Raw genomic sequence first — 17,583 nt, forward strand, 5'->3', positions numbered from 1 at the left:
TAAATATCGGTAAAAATACTTGGAAGTTTTGCTCTAGATATTGTGACAAGTTTTTTATGAGCCTATATTTTGTGTATTAACAAGGTTTTTGACATTGCTACATGTCAAGCTTTTTCCTTATATATCGTTTATGTTACCATGGTTAGAGAGATTGAGAGAGAGAGTAGGGCTGGACATCAACTCCGTTACTGCCACCCACAAGGCCCAAGCAAACTTCGCTAGGTGAGCCGGCCCAAGTTGAATGATGGTGGGAGTTTAAGGCCACCGGAGGTTATATCTATGAATTATGCAATAAAAATACAAGAAAGCAAACAAGCACATAAAAGACTGAAAATCGTCTATGACCATAGAGAGTATGAAAGAAATTTTATTATGCCTACAAGAGATTACAGGGTTCTAGAGAACAAGAAAAATTATACTACTATGTTGTCATTACCGATTACCTCGATCCAACAAGTCAACATTGATTACCTTGATCCGACAAGTCAACACTTTCAACCTAGCAAACCGATGCCCTTCAGGTGATACTGATGCTCATTTTCGTCAAATTCCGGTTAACATTCAAAACCTGGTGCATAAAATCTTGGTAGATGTTTATGCGATCTTGCGTATGCATCTTAGTGATCTTCCACTCCCTCTTGGTGACACTACCTCTCTTTTGCTTCAATCTGGGCAAGCAGCTCAGGTGTGAGCCCATTTTATCTGTCTATGTTCTTTTCTCTTCTGCTTTCTTTATTTGTTTTGGCTTTTGCTCTTGATCAGTTCATGGGTTCAACATTTTGTTGATCTTCATAAGTGGTAATGTTGAATTGCTTTGGGCTCTCTCTCTCTTCCTTAATTCTCTTGCTTTCTTTTTGGTTTTTTCTCTCTCATAAGAGATCCCACATTGGGCACTTCCCATATCAGATTGGGTTTCCTCGTAGTTAATTACCAAAAAACACAAGGAACAATCCCTCTTGCATTGGAATTGCATAAAGCCAAAGGAAGGGACTCTAGTCACCCCTAAGACTTACTAAACGTTTCTTAGCCCCCCCTAAAATAAAACCTTGGTAAATTAAATTATGTCATGTCATTATGCTAGCCAATAAGATTGCATGACACCTATATATCTTGATCTTTTGGTCCATATAACCTAAGTTCAAGTGTTCAAAACCTAATCCTGCGTGCGCATATAAACAGGAGTTTAGTATTGATATTTTATCAAGAACAACTTGAAATTTCAAAATGCCATGAGAATTTTATTCGCCCATGTTTTTTCGAGAACGAGATATGTGGCCATGGTCTGCATTGTTCGGTGAGGCTTGCAGAAGCACAGTCCACATAGGTTCATATGCCTTTCTTGGGTCTTGCTTTGATCCAGAATAAGCAGGAGTTTATCCAGATCAAAACCAAATTCGATCAAACTCACCTGATTTGGCACCATTAGCCTGTTGATGCCAACCTGATAGAGAAGGTAGTATTGGATTTGGACCCACCCAATGATACTAGAAAGCTTATATTTGGCAGTATGTAATGTTCAATTGGATCAGACCCGGTTAGGGTATACACAAACCAGGCATAAGCTTCAAATACGAATAAGATCCTTCCTTCCCTCTCAAGAAAATGGGAGTCATACACAATCAAACTAGGTATGGTTCTCATCCATCTAAATTTGGATCCTAAATCTATCATGGGTCTGACCCATTAACAGCCCTAGCCAACAAAATACAAAACTGGGTCCCAATTCGCCCTCCGCGGCGACGGAGACGGGAAACCCCCGGCCGATCTCCTACAGAGGCTCCGATCGGACTCGGTCAAGCCGGGGCTCGAGAGGCTGTTGGAGACCCTTGAGTACGGCCTCTCGGAGACGGGAAGTTAGGTTTTCGGGAGTGGAGCGATCCAGAAATCGAGGCGGTCTTGGCGATTGTCAAGTTTGTCCTCTCTGCTACTGGTTCTCTTCGAGGTGATCCTTGACTTTATCTTATTTGCCGGAAAATTTCTGATATTTTTATTAGAATTGAATTTCCAATTCGATTGCTTTTACACGCTGCTGTATAGCTTATTTTTTGAATTGGGCCAACTAATGAATGAAGAATGTGTTTTCCTATTTTTGGGAGAGTGGAGAAGTCGGTGTCTTTGGTTTGTTGAGTTTACAAGCTCACCGTGGAGATCTCTACTTGTTTATTGGAGAATTCTGTATTCAGCAATACGAATTCAAAATTTCAGGTTCGTTATTACCTCGCAGTTTTGTTTCTAATATTGGTTTTTTGAAATGTGCCGATTCATTGTTATTGGTGCAGTTTATATGCTTCTTAATTTAAAAGAAATAAATTCTGAACATTACTATGGTGTTGCATGCGTGAAATTGATATATCAAACTTTTATGGCATTATATCGTTTTGTTGATTGATTGATCTATGTATTTGGTACTGACAACAATATTGCGTTTTTGAGAGGAAAAAAGGTGATGGGTTCAGACCTGGATCCTTTTGGCTAAGTAGCAGTAGCTTCAAGCTTTCACTTAATCTGAGTGTGGAAAATGAGTACCCTGAATTGGTTAATCTCTCATAACATTTGAATAACATTCATATCTCATACTCTTCACCATGTTGAGCATTCTGCATGTTTTCCTGTTTTGCTATCAAGTTTTGGTGCCTCCTCCTTCACCACCCTACTACAACACTGTTCTATAATTTTTTTTCCTTTTTTTTCAGTTGTTTGATGTGGGGGAAAGATATACCTCCCTAGTTTGTTCCATAACTCAATGGCCCATCTTGTTAGGATCATTCGGGGGCCCCTTGGCTTATTTCTGTGGATTAAGTCGTTATAATGGGGGACCAACACGAGGTTCCTCATTACAGTCTTTCCTAGGCTTTGCTTCTCTGCAGGCCTTAAATCTGACAGTGATTCTATGTTAGTACTGTACTCGTACCTGAAGTTTCGTTTGAGAGTTCAATCGCAGTGTATCTGCAGATGTGACAGTTATTTGCTCAGCACATTTCACGAGCACTGGAAGAACATATGTTGGATACATTATGAGTATACAACTATTGGTGAACTCTGTGCACATGGGTAGGAGATCAGGCTACTTAACATTGGTGGTGAACTGAGTGAACATTATACACAATCACTGTTTGTAAAAAGAAAAAAAAAACAGAGTAATTTCAGGAATATCATATAATTAAGATAAATGTTATCAACATTAAAAAACTTTAAAGCATGTATAAATGGGTCTGGAAATAAATAAGATTGTAGTAAATGCCAAGAAGAAACAAGGATCTTGGATTCAGCCAAGGTCCACCATGAAGCTGAACATTGTTTGCCTATTGAGGGTTGGAATCAACTGATTCTAGTTGCTATATTTGCTGTTAGAAGGGGCAGTAGAGCATTACAACTTTACGAGGATGAGGTGGAGGATTCCTATCTGGTTTAGACATTGTATTTTACCCAAACATTCACCCATTTGACTTTGGCGCCTAGAGTTAGTTTCGTTATGGGCTAGATGTGCGATAAGCAGATAATGTTTCAGCTGCTTGCTTCAATGGATTCAGTCCTTTTCGAACTCCATCTAGACCTTGCTTCATTTAGAGAAGCTGTTCACTAAGGGTGTGTTTGGATTCATGTGAATTCTGAGGAATGAGAATATTCACATTTCTCAAAAGATAGGTTTCTCTTGTTTGGATGCCATCAATATTTCAAGGGAAATTCTAAAATTCTAGAATTCCCTAATTAGAGTTCCCTCCTTAGGTGGGAACTCTAATTCTTGATCTATCTAGGGGCTTCTTCCTCTCTCGTTCTCCCACCCTCCATATCAACCCCTCCCTCTCTCTTCCTCGCTCCTCCTCCTCCTCTTCTACCGCTGCCTTCTCTGCTATTCTCCTCCTCCTTTCCCCCCCTTTCTCCACCTCCTTCCTTCTTACGCCTCTTCTTGTCTTCCTCCACTTCCACCTCTTCTCTTCTTCTCGACCTTCTCCTCCACCTCCTCTCTTCCTCTATCGCCTCATCTCTCTCTCTGTCTCTCACACACACACACACATAAGAGGTAAAAGAGGGTGGGATATAATAAGATTGATCCAACTAATCTAGATCCGGATCATCATTTGAATTATGGCCCATATTCAAATCGTCATCCTAAAGGAAAGAAGCGTGCAAATCATTATGCAAATCGCCATCCTGAAGGAAAGAAGAATACAAGTTGTCATGCTGATCACCACCTTAAGGGAAAGGAGCTTGCGTTCATACTCCAACAGGGTATGAATCAAACAAGAAAGAATGAACCAGGAAACATGCAAGCACAAGCAAAGGACATGTCGACTATGGTAAGCGAGCACACAAGAAAGGATATCGAGGGAAAGATGAGTGAATCAATTATGGAAAGCAGATGCAATCATCTTGCCATTGAAGGAGAACATGCAATGCATGAAAGAAATCACAATTTATTCAAACAACATGCAAGTGCACATTTCCACTCTCAAATTGAGAAAGAGAAGAATACAACAACAACAACAACAACAACTACGCCTTCATCCCAAAACAATTGGGGTCGGCGTATGAACCAAAAAAGAAAATCATTCTGGGTCTTCCACATGAATCCTTCTCCTCCAATCATTTCTATCCAATGCCATGTCCTCGGTGAGGTTCAAAGCATTAAGAAAGAGAAGAATACGAGTAAGGAAATCTTAGAGGGTGTAGAGAATGGCAGAGACAGGGGAGATAATTTGCCTATTTTGGATTCAACGGTGATGGAGAGTTACCGTTATCTTCTTGTAAAAATTCTACCTCTATGTATATTGGTGTAAGTTTTGTGAAATAGATTTTTAAAACAATATTTTCAATAAAAACAGTATGAAAGTCAAACACCAAATACTAAAAACCAACTCGCACGAGTGCGAAGTCCAGGTTGATCTCAGGGAACGGGAGAAAACTTTGTATTTCACAGAAAACTAATCTACTTTTTATTGTCTTGAAAAATAAAAGAATTAATTAATTAATTAACTAAGAGTACGACCCTCTGCGGAGGGCTTAAACAAATAATAATAAGGTGGTCTTATTACAAACCCAATAAATTGAATAAAATAAACCCTAAGCTAAAAATAAAAGAAGAAGGGTCTTTAATGCTTGAGCTTTTAGTCCCTTTTGATGCCTCTTCTTTATTTGATATTCTTTTACTTATTGTTGAGGGCTCTTCAAGGGCACTTTTGAGGGCTCACCGTACGTCCGACCGCTTTTCTGCAAAACAAAACACAAACTGAGCAAAACAACGCAAAGAAACAATACCAAAATCTAATCTTTCAAGCAAGAAAAATAAGAAACTAATCTAACAAACTAGAACAAACTAACTATCATGTAACAAACTAAATCACTAAATGACAAAATAAAAAACTAACTTACTAAATAACAACTATGAATCAAGTTAACTAGATTGAAAACAAACTAAAACAAGCTAGTTAACTAATTAATCATGAAACAAGAGACCATGGATATCATTAACTTAATTATGCATGAAATAAACTAAAACTAAGTAATGATTCTAATTTAAGAAAAAACGTGAATTCAAACTAGTTAATTAAAAACATGAAATATAACTAAACCTAATCTAACTATTCAGTTAATAGATTTTTTTTTTGGGTTTATCAATGAACTACTTAAATAAGAAACACATGAACTTAACTATGAGACAAATTAGAACAAACTTAACTAGTAAAAAAAATTCTGACTGACTCACATAACAAACAAAAACATATTCTAATTAACTGATGCAGCCAACAATATGCGGGTCTGAAAACAAAATGTGATCAGCTTGTGATTTCAATGATTGGTGTGATCTACCGTGCACACACGTGTGTGCAGAATTTTTTTTTATTAAAACACACAGATCACCGCATGCTTAATGAATTGATGTTTCAAGAGAAGAAAGTGCAGGTTAGAAAATTGTGATCTGCAATACATGCAAATCTGTGTGATTTTGCAGTCAACATTTTTCTAACAAAATTAATATCGTGAAGAAGAAAAAAATATATCACGCAATAGCATCAACTTGAGATTTACGTGAATTTGATCCTTTAGGCACTTCGCAGAAATTGAACAACTCTGTGTGAATATGCAGATCACACAGATTTGATTGCAGGCCGTTAAAAAAAAATAAATTTAAAACTATGTTGCGTATTCTAAAAAAAAAGATTAACTAGAAGAAAAACAAAAAATACAAAAACTACTCTATGATGCGATTTATTCTAATCTAATATGCAGAAACGAAGGTATAACATCAAACTATTTTAAATGGAACCGCAATGCTGAAAATAAACTAAACTACATGCAATCAATCTAAACTAAATAAAGAAAAGAGGGAGAAGAAACAAACCTTACGATCTGTTTCCGACGAAGGGGTTGAGAAAAGAGTGTGGCCTTTCTGCTTGTCACGTGCGCCTCCCCGATGAAAGAGAAAAATCCACCGGCGAAGAAGAGGCTAGAAGAAAGACAAGAAAGAGGAAGAAGGTAGAGGAAAAAGGGGAAGATGAACCGGTAGAGAGAGAGAGAGAGAGAGAGAGAGAGAGAGAGAGAGAGAGAGAGAGAGAGAGAGAGAGAGAGAGAGAGAGAGGGGCGTGAGCTTCAAGGTGTAAAAGATGCCCCAATCCTGCTCACCCAGTTCCACGAGTACTCGGTTCTCTGCTGCCCCTTTTGCAAACTGGTTCCTTGAGCTATCCGGATCGGTTGGACTATGACCCTCACCGCAGGTGCGACACGGGTGCGGCGCAATTTCAAAAATTTTAGACACGGGGACTCGGCTATATATATATATATATATATAACAATAATAAGTCGGCTATAGCCCATTAGGGGACACAGCTAATATCATGCATCTTGATGTTGATAACATTCCAAGTAAGTACCAAATATCTTGCTGTGTACGTTAACAGTTGCACAAACTGTGCAATGTAGTGACTGTGCACTGCATTGCACGGTCTGGTTATATATTTTTAAAAAAAAAAAAAATATATATATATATATATATATATATATATATATAAATATTTTTTTGTTTTTTGCCCTAAAAATAGACATTTTTAGACTCATTCAACATTGACTGAGTCCAAAACAAGGACGGACTCGGCCTTGACTCATTGATCGAGTCCGACTCGGTGTTGACCGAGTTCGGGCCGTGTCCGAAGCCGCACCGATGTCCGCACCTGTGTCGAGGCGTGTCGACTCGGGTGCGGCGCCTCCCTAGCCGAGTCCGTGTGACATAGTCTACGAGGTAGTTACATATACCAAACACTTGTAACTTTTAATATTGGAATACATTCTTTTGGTGCATGTGTTAGTCTACGATTAAATTATATATTAATGTTGCATGTGCTTGTTTACAAGTGAATTATGTTTTTAATAAGTTTCGCATGAGTTTCGCTACGATGAAATTATGTTGTATCTCACATGCCTTGTATTTTGAGTAATTCATATGTTAATATCGCATGTAAATCATATTTTTTGCATGCCTCATGATACGAGAAATATATATATCTTCATATTGCATGTATCCGTCATACATAAAATAATATTTTATTCACATACATCGCTTTCGACGATACTTTTGATATCACTTTACAACGATATTTTTGATATTGCATGTATTCGTCATACATAAAATAATATTTTATTCACATATATTGCTTTTGACAATACTTTTGATATCGCTTTTCGATGATATTTTTGATATCATTTTTCAACAATATTTTTGATATCGCATGTACATACATAAAATAATATTTTATTCACATACATCTCTTTCAACGATACTTTTGATATCGCTTTTCAACGATATTTTTTTGATATCGCTTTTTAACGATATTTTTGATATCACGTGTTTCGCTACGCATAAAGTATTTGTTTATCACATGCATAGTTTTTCCTGGTTTCGCATGTCTTTTGCTTACGCATAAAAGTAATTATTTATCACATGCATCATTTTTTCGTGAAAACTCTGGTTTCATATGTGTTCGCTACACAGTAATTATTTATCACATACATCATTTTTTCACGAAAACCCTGGTTTCGCATGTAACAGTTATTCACATGCATTACGTTATGTACAAAATGATATTTAAGTCACATGCGTTATGATATTCGCATACATCGTTCTACGTGCAAAATAATATTCGCATGCATCGCTTTGGGCATAAAATTATTGGACTCGTGTATAAATGATACACACTCATATAACTGACGTGCGTAAGCATTCGTAAAAGTGAAAATGTACTTATATATGATAAGCATGCATAGAAACTTGCAATTATAGCTCGATGATAGAGCTAGGATTATGCAAAACCCTGCAGGTGATGAGTTATTCCGACATAGAATAATATTTTGTATGAAATAAAGGACCTTTTTGGTGCCCTAAGAACGCAGGGGTGTATGACTGCCATTGTAGTGCAAGACGTTAAGATACACTTGTATATTCTGAGCATGACTTATGACTATCATTGTACCGTAAGACGTCAAGACACGCTTGTACATTCTGAGCATGACTTATGACTGTCATTGTACTGTAAGACATCAATACATACTTGTACATTCTGAGCATGACTTATAACTGCCATTGTATTGTAAGACATCAAGACACACTTATATATTTTAAGCATGGCTTATAACCGTCATTGTTCTGTAAAACGCCAAGGCACACTTGTACATTCTGAGTATGACATATAGACGTCAAGGTACACTTGTACATTATGAAGGTCAATACAAACCCTTAAAGTATAAAATAAAGCACTATCTGATAAGTAAAACAAGCCTACACACAAACATAAGTTTTTGGATCCACCTCATTGACAAAGTGTTCGTGTATATAGGGCAATTATTGATTGAGTCAGATACATAGAACTTTGGTTATTACCCTAAAAACGGGTACTGGGGTTGCTAAACTCAATTCTGACTTACCAAGTATAAGGCATATAAAATAATGATCCATGTAATAAAGATAACCCTTCTAACACTTTTTGTTCTCTACCTTGGAGAAGGTAGATGGTGCAACCTCGAGTGGTTCTGTTTTGATTTTTTGGAACAAGGCATTCCAGTGGTCTCCACTCACTCGTAGGTCTTCGGAGGTTGGGGCTATCCGCGGGTCTTAGGTGATAGAATCCCAACTATTGCAGTAATCCATGATGCATCCCATTTTCTGTTTTGCCTTAGCGGTGACTTTTTTCGGTTACGGACCGCCCGTTTTGGGTCTGTTCAGTCAGGCACCCGAGTTAAAATACTTAGAACAATATACCTTCAGATGTTTCAACTGTATGCAATGATCTGCCACCCCACGTACTAGGGTGGATAAAATATCGAAACAAAAACCTCTAAATCACACAGTTTGAGATGAAAACATGCTTTTATAATATGAAACAATAAAGTATGTTCTTTTCGGTGTTTTGGTCTTACCTTCTCTGAACAACTCTAGTCCTAGCTATGGATGAACTGTGACATCTGAGTTGCATAGTATACCTAAATTGTGCATTTAAATATGTTTTAATATTATGATTTACTTGGAATTGGTGTATGTATCTAATAGACTGTCACAAGTCTGACCCTTTTTATAGGCATATTATTGCAGGTAAAGAGTACAATGTAAAGCGGATGTGGAATACTGCATCGCTATCGACGATCCAATCATTTTCCTTTTCCGGGAAAATTCAAACACATGATATTGTATTCATTTTGTAATATTTTAAATCATACACCATTCTTTTGAATAAAAGTATTTTATCTATGTTGTGTTATCCTCTTTTGAATTCAGTATAAATCGTTTTGAATGAAACGTAACCCGCTCAAGGTTTTAAACCCCTGTTTGAAAATGTTTTCATTGACGATTTAAAAATAAAATAAAATTAAAGGGTTCGAAATCCCGGGGCGTTGCAAGTACTGAGATTGGTCCCTTGATGTGTGATGTCAAAAATAAAATTTGCCATCAGCTAGATTTGCTAGGCCTCTTGGAAGATGATTATGGTATGGACTATGGAGTTACTTCTAGCAGGCAATATCATTTGTTTTGATCTCAACATTGCTCAGGTTTATGAGCAAGTATGGAAAAAGTCACACAATCAATCTTTGAACAGTGTGACAAACAATAGTCTAATCTCAACTGACAGTTTTTTTCCTGTCAGGGATTGCCCACCTATGACAGGGACATACCGACAGTTTGTAGGATGTTTTTATATTATGAGAACATTAAGATTATTTTTAGCTCCATTCTATATTAGAATATGGATCGGATATGGATCCAGTAGAGGATCCATATCATCCACAACTATTCACGTGTATGTTTTATATTCTAATGTAATATGTATTACTAATATAGGGCAGTTTCGTCCATGTAAAAGAATTATAACCCTATTAAGCTTAATGATGAATTAGTGCAGCCATTAAGAAAATAGAGAGGCTGCCGATTCCCCAAAAGAAGTCTCTGTTCTCCCTCACTCCTTTCTTGGTTTCTTCACCAAAACACGCCAACCCATTGACAGTTTTATCATGGTATCAGAGCAACGACATTTTTGAGCGTAAAAGGATCTTCATCAGAGACGTGAAAAGTCGAGTTCTCCTCCTCGTCATCAGGTCACGTTTCGTTAGTTTTGTCCTTTCGTTTCTCTCTTGTTTCACGCGAAAAGCCGAGTTCTTCCTGTTTCACGCGACCTCTGCTGGTCACATGAATCTGGTCTGGTCACGCCAGCTGAGTTCTTCCTGTTTCATGCGACCTCTTCTGGTCACGTGAATCTGGTTTGGTCACGCCTCCTCCTTCCTCATCTATCTTCGTCTGTTGTTTCACGCGAAAAGCCGAGTTCTTCCTGTTTCACGCGACCTCTCCTGATCACGTGAATCTGGTATGGTCACACCTCCTCCTTCCTCATCTATCTTCGCCTACTCAAGGTTCGCTATTCGTCTCACAGATCTGAATGCATTCAGATCTGCTGTGCATCTTTCACAGATCTGAAATAATATCCAGATTAGCTGTCGTCTTCCTCTCATTTATTTCTTTAAATCCTATCGTGACATTGTCTGTTTTTATGTGCCGATTTCTGTCATAAAGCTGCATCTTTTATGATATCAGTCCAATTTCAGCCAACTCTGGTCTTTCTGTCATAAAGCCGATTTTTGTCATAAAGTTGTTTTTTTCCAAGGTCTGCAAATGGATACTTCAGCCAACTCTAGTCTTTCTTCCAATTTCCTGGGGCAGCTAGTTTTCGAAAAACTAAAAACAAACAACTATTTGACTTGGTAAAGGCAGATTACTCCTTTCATTCGAAGCCAAGATCTTTCAGGTCACTTGGATGACTCCACTCCAACGCCTCCAGAATTTATCACACAAGAAGCAAAAGTGGACGGAGGATTGCCAAACATCATTCGCAACCCTGCATTTGTTGCTTGGATGAAGCGCAATCAAGCCCTCGTCGTGTACATCACTTCCACATTGTCACAAGAAGTATTAGTTTCTATTCCTGATGATTGTACATCTAAAGTATTGTGGGATACTCTAGCTCAGACCTACTCTCAGATATCAGAGACTAAGGTGTTATTTCTCAAACATGAATTTTAGCTTTTAAAAAAATGGGCAATGACCATTATTGAATTTTTAAATCAAGTCTTTATTGAAAAATTAGTGTCCAGTGGTTTTCTTTTAGAATCTGTTTCACCTTCGTTGAAGGATAAAATGTGTCCCAGTTGTCAGGTCTGCAAAAGTCATGTACTTCCTTTTCATCAAATAAATAAAAGATCCTCCATGCCTTTTGAGATAATATGTTCTGATGTTTGGGGCCCAGCCCCCAATCCTTCCGCTTCTGGAAGTAAATATTATGTATCTTTTATTGACAATTTTTCTCGCTTTACTTGGATATTCTTTATGAAACACAAATAAGAGGTTTTTCTTATTTTTCGTCACTTTCATGCCTACGTTAAAACTCAATTCTCCCAAAATATTCAAATTCTTCAATGTGATGGAGGTGGTGAGTATTCCTCCAAAGAATTTTTAGATTTTCTCCAAGATAATGGGATACATTGTAGAGTTTCTTGCCCGTACACTCTATAGCAAAATGAAATTGCTGAACGTAAACACAAACATATTGTGGAAAGTGCAATGAGTATGATGCATGGTTGTAACTTTCCTATTAATCTTTGGACAGAAGCTTTTCATATTGTCACTCATGTGATAAATCGTCTTCCTATGCCTATTCTTGAAAATCAGTCTCCCTATTATGTTATTTTTGGTGTACCTCCTGATTACGATGAGTTACGAGTTTTTGGATGCACATGTTATGTACATATTGATAAATCCATGAGAACTAAATTTCAGGACAAAGCCTCTACATGCCAATTTGTAGGTTATACAGATGAACACAAGGGTTACAGGTGTTATGATCCTGCCAATAAAAAGATCAGAATTTTCAGAAATGTTGTTTTTGATGAAAATAGTTTTCTGAGGAATAAAACAGATCACAATCGTGAACATATTGACACCACTGATAATTGGTATGATCCATGGCTCAGTGCTGAACTTATTTCACATGCTGCAGAACACACTACTTTGGCTTCTGAAAGCATATATGATGAGACAGTTTCAGATGAGGCATCGAAAACAGAATGTCTAAGATACAAAGGAAATGTCTATTCCAAGAGATCCAGAGAGCAAACAGATGTACCTGTTAGAGAACACGTGGCATTGTCCAATAACAGAGAGACACCAAGAAGATCAGGCAGGATAAGGCACCCTATTGAAAAATGGGTGAGTTATGATAACTTTTCTATGGATTTTGAGATCTTTCTATCCAAGATTAAAAAATATGAGGAACCACTTGGTTTTTGTCAAGCTATTCAATCTAACAAATGGATAGAAGCGATGAATGAGGAGATCGAGACACTTCATGAGTGTCAAACATGGGAGATAGTTGGTCATCCCCCAGATAAAAATGTTGTTGGCTCAAAATGGGTATATAAGATTAAATATAAACCGGATGGTAGCATTGAACGATACAAGGCACGTCTTGTTGCCAAATGTTTTACTCAAGAATATGGTCAAGATTATAATGAGACATTCAGTCTAGTGGTGAAAATGTGAACTATTCGTATTATTCTTGGCCTGACAATTGAACATGGGTAGACCCTTAGTCAACTTGATGTTAAAAATGCATTTCTTCATGGGGATTTAAAAGAAAAGGTCTACATGGGGCAGCCTTAAGGTTATGCAGAGGGAGACCCAAAAGAATATGTATGCAAATTAACCAGAGCATTGTATGGTTTAAAACAAGCCTCCAGGTCATGGTTCGAAAGCTTCTCCTTAGAGATTCAGAACCACGGTTTCTTTCGTTCCCAACTTGATCATTCTCTATTCATATACAGGAATAGAACTACTATGGTTTTCTTACTTATATATGTTGATGATATCGTGATCACTGGTAATGCTCCAGACCATATTCAACGAATTAAAGTTTTACTAAGTATGCGGTTCAAGATGAAAGATCTTGGGGAACTGAGATATTTTCTTGGTGTAGAGGTGGACAGACAAGATGAAAAAATGTCATTAACCTCTGCCTACATCTAGTGTTGTCAATCAAAAGCTCAATATTTATGATAGTGAGTTATATCCTGATGTAAGCAAGTATCGCAGTTTAGTGGGCATGTTACCGTACCTTACTTTTACTAGACCAGACATTGTATATTCTGTAAATCAAGTATCTCAGTTCATGCATGAACCGAAGACTGGTCACATGGATGCCGTCAAACGTATTCTTCGTTATTTAAAAGGCATGGTGGGTGATGGACTCACATATGTACAATCTTTATGGGGGACACCAAAACATGACATATTGGCTTATACAGATACAAACTGGGCAAGGGACCCAGATGAGAGGAGATCTGTTTCAGGATACTGTGTTTTTATTGGAAGAAATCTTGTCTCATGAAGTAGCAGAAAACAGAAGGATGTGACAAGATCTAGCATAGATGCAGAGTATAGATCTATGGCAGCTGCCACAACAGAAGTGACCTGGATTAGGCATCTACTTACATAGATGGGAGAAAATATCTCAAGTTCGACTCTTATGTGTGATAATAGAAGTGTTATATAAATTGCGTTCAATCCTGTTCATCACAGTTGGACTAAGGATATTGAGATTGACCAACATTTCATCAGACAAAAGATAGCAGACAAAGAGATTGAACCGGTTTATGTGTCTTCAGAAGACCAAGTCGCTGATACGTTCACAAAAGGTCTCACATGTAACCTTTTCTGGTATCTGAAGAACAAGTTGCACATGGTTCACTCCCATGCACAACTTGAAGGAGGGTATTAGAATATGGATCAGATATAGATCCAGTAGAGGATCCATATCATCCACAACTATTCACGTGTATGTTTCATATTCTAATGTAATATGTATTACTAATATAGGGCAGTTTCGTCCATGTAAAAGAATTGTAACCCTATTAAGCTTAATGATGAATTAGTGCAGCCATTAAGAAAATAGAGAGGCTGCCGATTCCCCCAAAAAAGGCTTTGTTCTCCCTCCTCACTCCTTTTTCAGTTTCTTCACCAAAACACGCCAACCCATTGGCAGTTTTATCATTCCTGAGGCATTCTCATTAACCCTTATGCACCACTTTGTTAAATAATGAGAACTTGCATTATGATGCTTTTGTTTGTTGTTTGATTATGTTGTTTGAGCACTACTTGGAAGAAATTTTTCTCTCTCTTTTGAAATTGTTTGGAGCCATGGTATAGTGTGGAATCTTGTAATAGCACTTCAAATAGGCTACATAATTTCCGCACTCTCTCTCTATGCTTGCATGTGCGTGCCTGCTTGTATGCATTTGTGTACACGTGTGTGTTTGTTTTGGAAGGCAAGCACAGTTTATATTTTGCAGGTCCTTCATGAAGATTTTGGAAGCAAAAACCGATCTAGTGATTGTTATTGTTGTTCGTTGAGCTTGAGCCATTAGTCATGCACAGTAACTTGGGCTCTGCACTGTTTATGGAACAGAGTAAAAGCATGAAATTTAGTTTGACAATACTTTTCAGTCTGTGCATTGCGGATGGCTCTTATTTCATTTTTTTCAATTCAAACATGGGGTCTTGTTATGGACTGGAGTCAAAATTTTAGGAGAAGAAATGTATGACATTTAAATAAAATAATAATCACAATACAAGGTGAATTGTGTTAAAATGTATTGTGTATATGCTATTTGTATTCATTTGTATTTTGTGTGTGTGTGTGTGTGTGTGTATATATATATATATATATATATATATATATATATATATATATATATATATAGTTCACTATGTATGGAAACTGAAATACCCTTGATTATTTCATGTTGTAATGGGAGTCTGATGAGTTTTCTATTTTCAGTTTTTTTGTTTTTTATTTTTCTTTTGATTCTGACAGCTGCAGCTGCAGCTGCAACTAACAGGTGACAACTGATTGGGAGCTGGTCCAACTATTTCTAGCCTTTGGGGCTGGTCCAACAACTAGTTGGGCCAACCCCTTTATGCCCTCTCTTTTATTATTTTACTTGTACTCTTGCTCTCTTTTGAGAGTTTGTGTTGGCCCTTAGTGACTCGTTGTATTAGAGGCTTATGTTCTTGTGTGCACCTTTGTAGCCACTTTGTGGCATCATATTTGTGCACTTGTTTCATTACATGGTATTAGAGCCTCTGGTGCTATTAGGCAAAAGCTTGAAGAGGAAATTTGTGGGATTGGTGGAGCATTGGTTCGTTGCCTCGAGAAGCATGCCATCAAATTTCTTCAACACTTTTTCCTTGTTTTCTTCTCTTCCTCTTTTTTATTATTCTTATCTCTATTCTTTCCTCCACTATGGCCGATAAAGAAATTGTAACAGTTGTTCCCATCAAATTTGATGTGAAAAACTACATGTGGACCACGGCGGTGAAAAGAATCCTCATGGCTAAAGATTTGTGACATTTTGTTAATGGATCCATGTTGGAACCACAACCAATTCTCACAAAATTGGTTCTTGAAGCCGATGGTAGATCCAAAGAAGAAAGCCTTGAGAAAATTGAAAAAAAAAGAGGCTATGATTGATTATAAAAAAGCTTATAAAAAGTGGGAAGTAGGCCATGCCAAGGTTCTTTCTCTTTTTATAAGTAGTATGCATGAGGAGCCTTGCTCTAATATTCTTGAATTTGAAAGAGCTGATGAGGCTTGAGAATATGTTAGACAAACATATACCCAAAAGATTGGCACACAAATGAGATCTCAAAGACAAGGTACATAATTGCAAACAAGGCGATAAGACCGTGAGAAAATACTATAGGACCCTCAAGAGGCTTTGGGATCAATTGGTTAAACTTGAGCATATATGGGAGACTCCAAAAGATGCTCAATAATGAAAAAAATACAAGCATGAGGAACAATTGTTCCATTTTTTTAGAGAACTTATACTCGAATTTGAACAAGTTCGGGCTAATATTATTCATAGGGAAACTCATTTTCCCTTGCATAAAGTATTGACTCAAGTATGCACGGAAGAGACAAGACTTTAATCTATGTCCGAATATAAAGAGACAAAGGATAGTGTATTGGGCGTCTCAAGACCGGGTGCCAATACAAATGTTTATAAACCGCCCCATTTTTCAAACCTTTACAATGAGAAGCCTAGATATGATAACAAAAAAAAAACTATTTTGACTTGTCATAATTGCGGAGAACCGGGTCATATTAGGTCATTTTGCCTCAAGTTCAAAGGAAGAGAAGACGAAAATGTGGCGTTTGTCGGAGCATCTCACGAAGAAAGAGGTGAAATCAATGAAGATTCTAAATCTATTGTAACTATGTTCTCTTAAAACATGGAGACCCTTCTGTGAAAATATATGGATGTTATATATATTTATATGTATATCTTTCGTAATGCTCACTAGGGGCAATTTGGTCTTTTCATCTATTTATAAATAGACATGTCCATTAGGGACATTTTTATATTTTTTATTTTTCTCATTTTCTTTTTGTTAATTAAAGGGGTAACAGGGGATTTCCTTAAGAGTCATTAGGACTCTTCCCAATGGTCACATTTTGTGACCATTCGGGAGCTTCCAACAACTCTTTTGGGTGCTCCCCTTGGATGATTGTATTATTGAAAAAATGCATTCTCTTTCTTATCCACATAGCAACTTTATTTTCAAGAGACCATTTGAATTAGTGCATTCGGGTGTATGGGGCACCCAACGGTCACATTTGTGACTGTTGGGGCAGCTCCAACAGCTATATGGAGCTGTCCCTTTCACAACAGTCAAAAAGAAAAAAAAGTGTAAAAAGCAAAAGTAAATAAAAAAAAAAGTAAAAATGTTAGCTCATTAGGGTGGCTGACACCTATTGAGTAAAATGACTGAAATACCCCTGATGGGTATTTCAGTTTACAGTTAAAAGAGACATAATATTTTAACACTCCCCCTCAAACTTAGGGTGTCACGACCGAAAGTTTCCCAAGAAGGAAGTTAAATCTTAGAGAACACAGCGCCTTAGTGAAGAAGTCTGCCAGTTGATATTCTGATATAACATAAGGAAGGTCAATGGTTTTTCTTAAATATTCTTCACGAACATAGTGGCAGTCCAT

At 37.3% G+C, this 17,583-nt stretch overlaps 1 long non-coding RNA gene across 1 annotated transcript in view; it reads left to right on the plus strand.

The window, feature by feature from the left end:
• Positions 1-1,696: 1,696 nt before the first annotated feature.
• The window catches only part of LOC149838481 (uncharacterized), a 37,201-nt gene continuing 21,314 nt past the window's right edge, over positions 1,697-17,583 (plus strand). The window contains exons 1-2 of the long non-coding RNA XR_016432189.1: positions 1,697-1,942; positions 2,107-2,205. This is a non-coding gene — a long non-coding RNA (uncharacterized LOC149838481). The remainder of the gene's footprint in view (positions 1,943-2,106; positions 2,206-17,583) is intronic.

Source organism: Nuphar pumila, chromosome 5 (assembly GCF_984573655.1).
Source record: "Nuphar pumila chromosome 5, dmNupPumi1.hap1.1, whole genome shotgun sequence".
Lineage (NCBI taxonomy): Eukaryota > Viridiplantae > Streptophyta > Magnoliopsida > Nymphaeales > Nymphaeaceae > Nuphar > Nuphar pumila.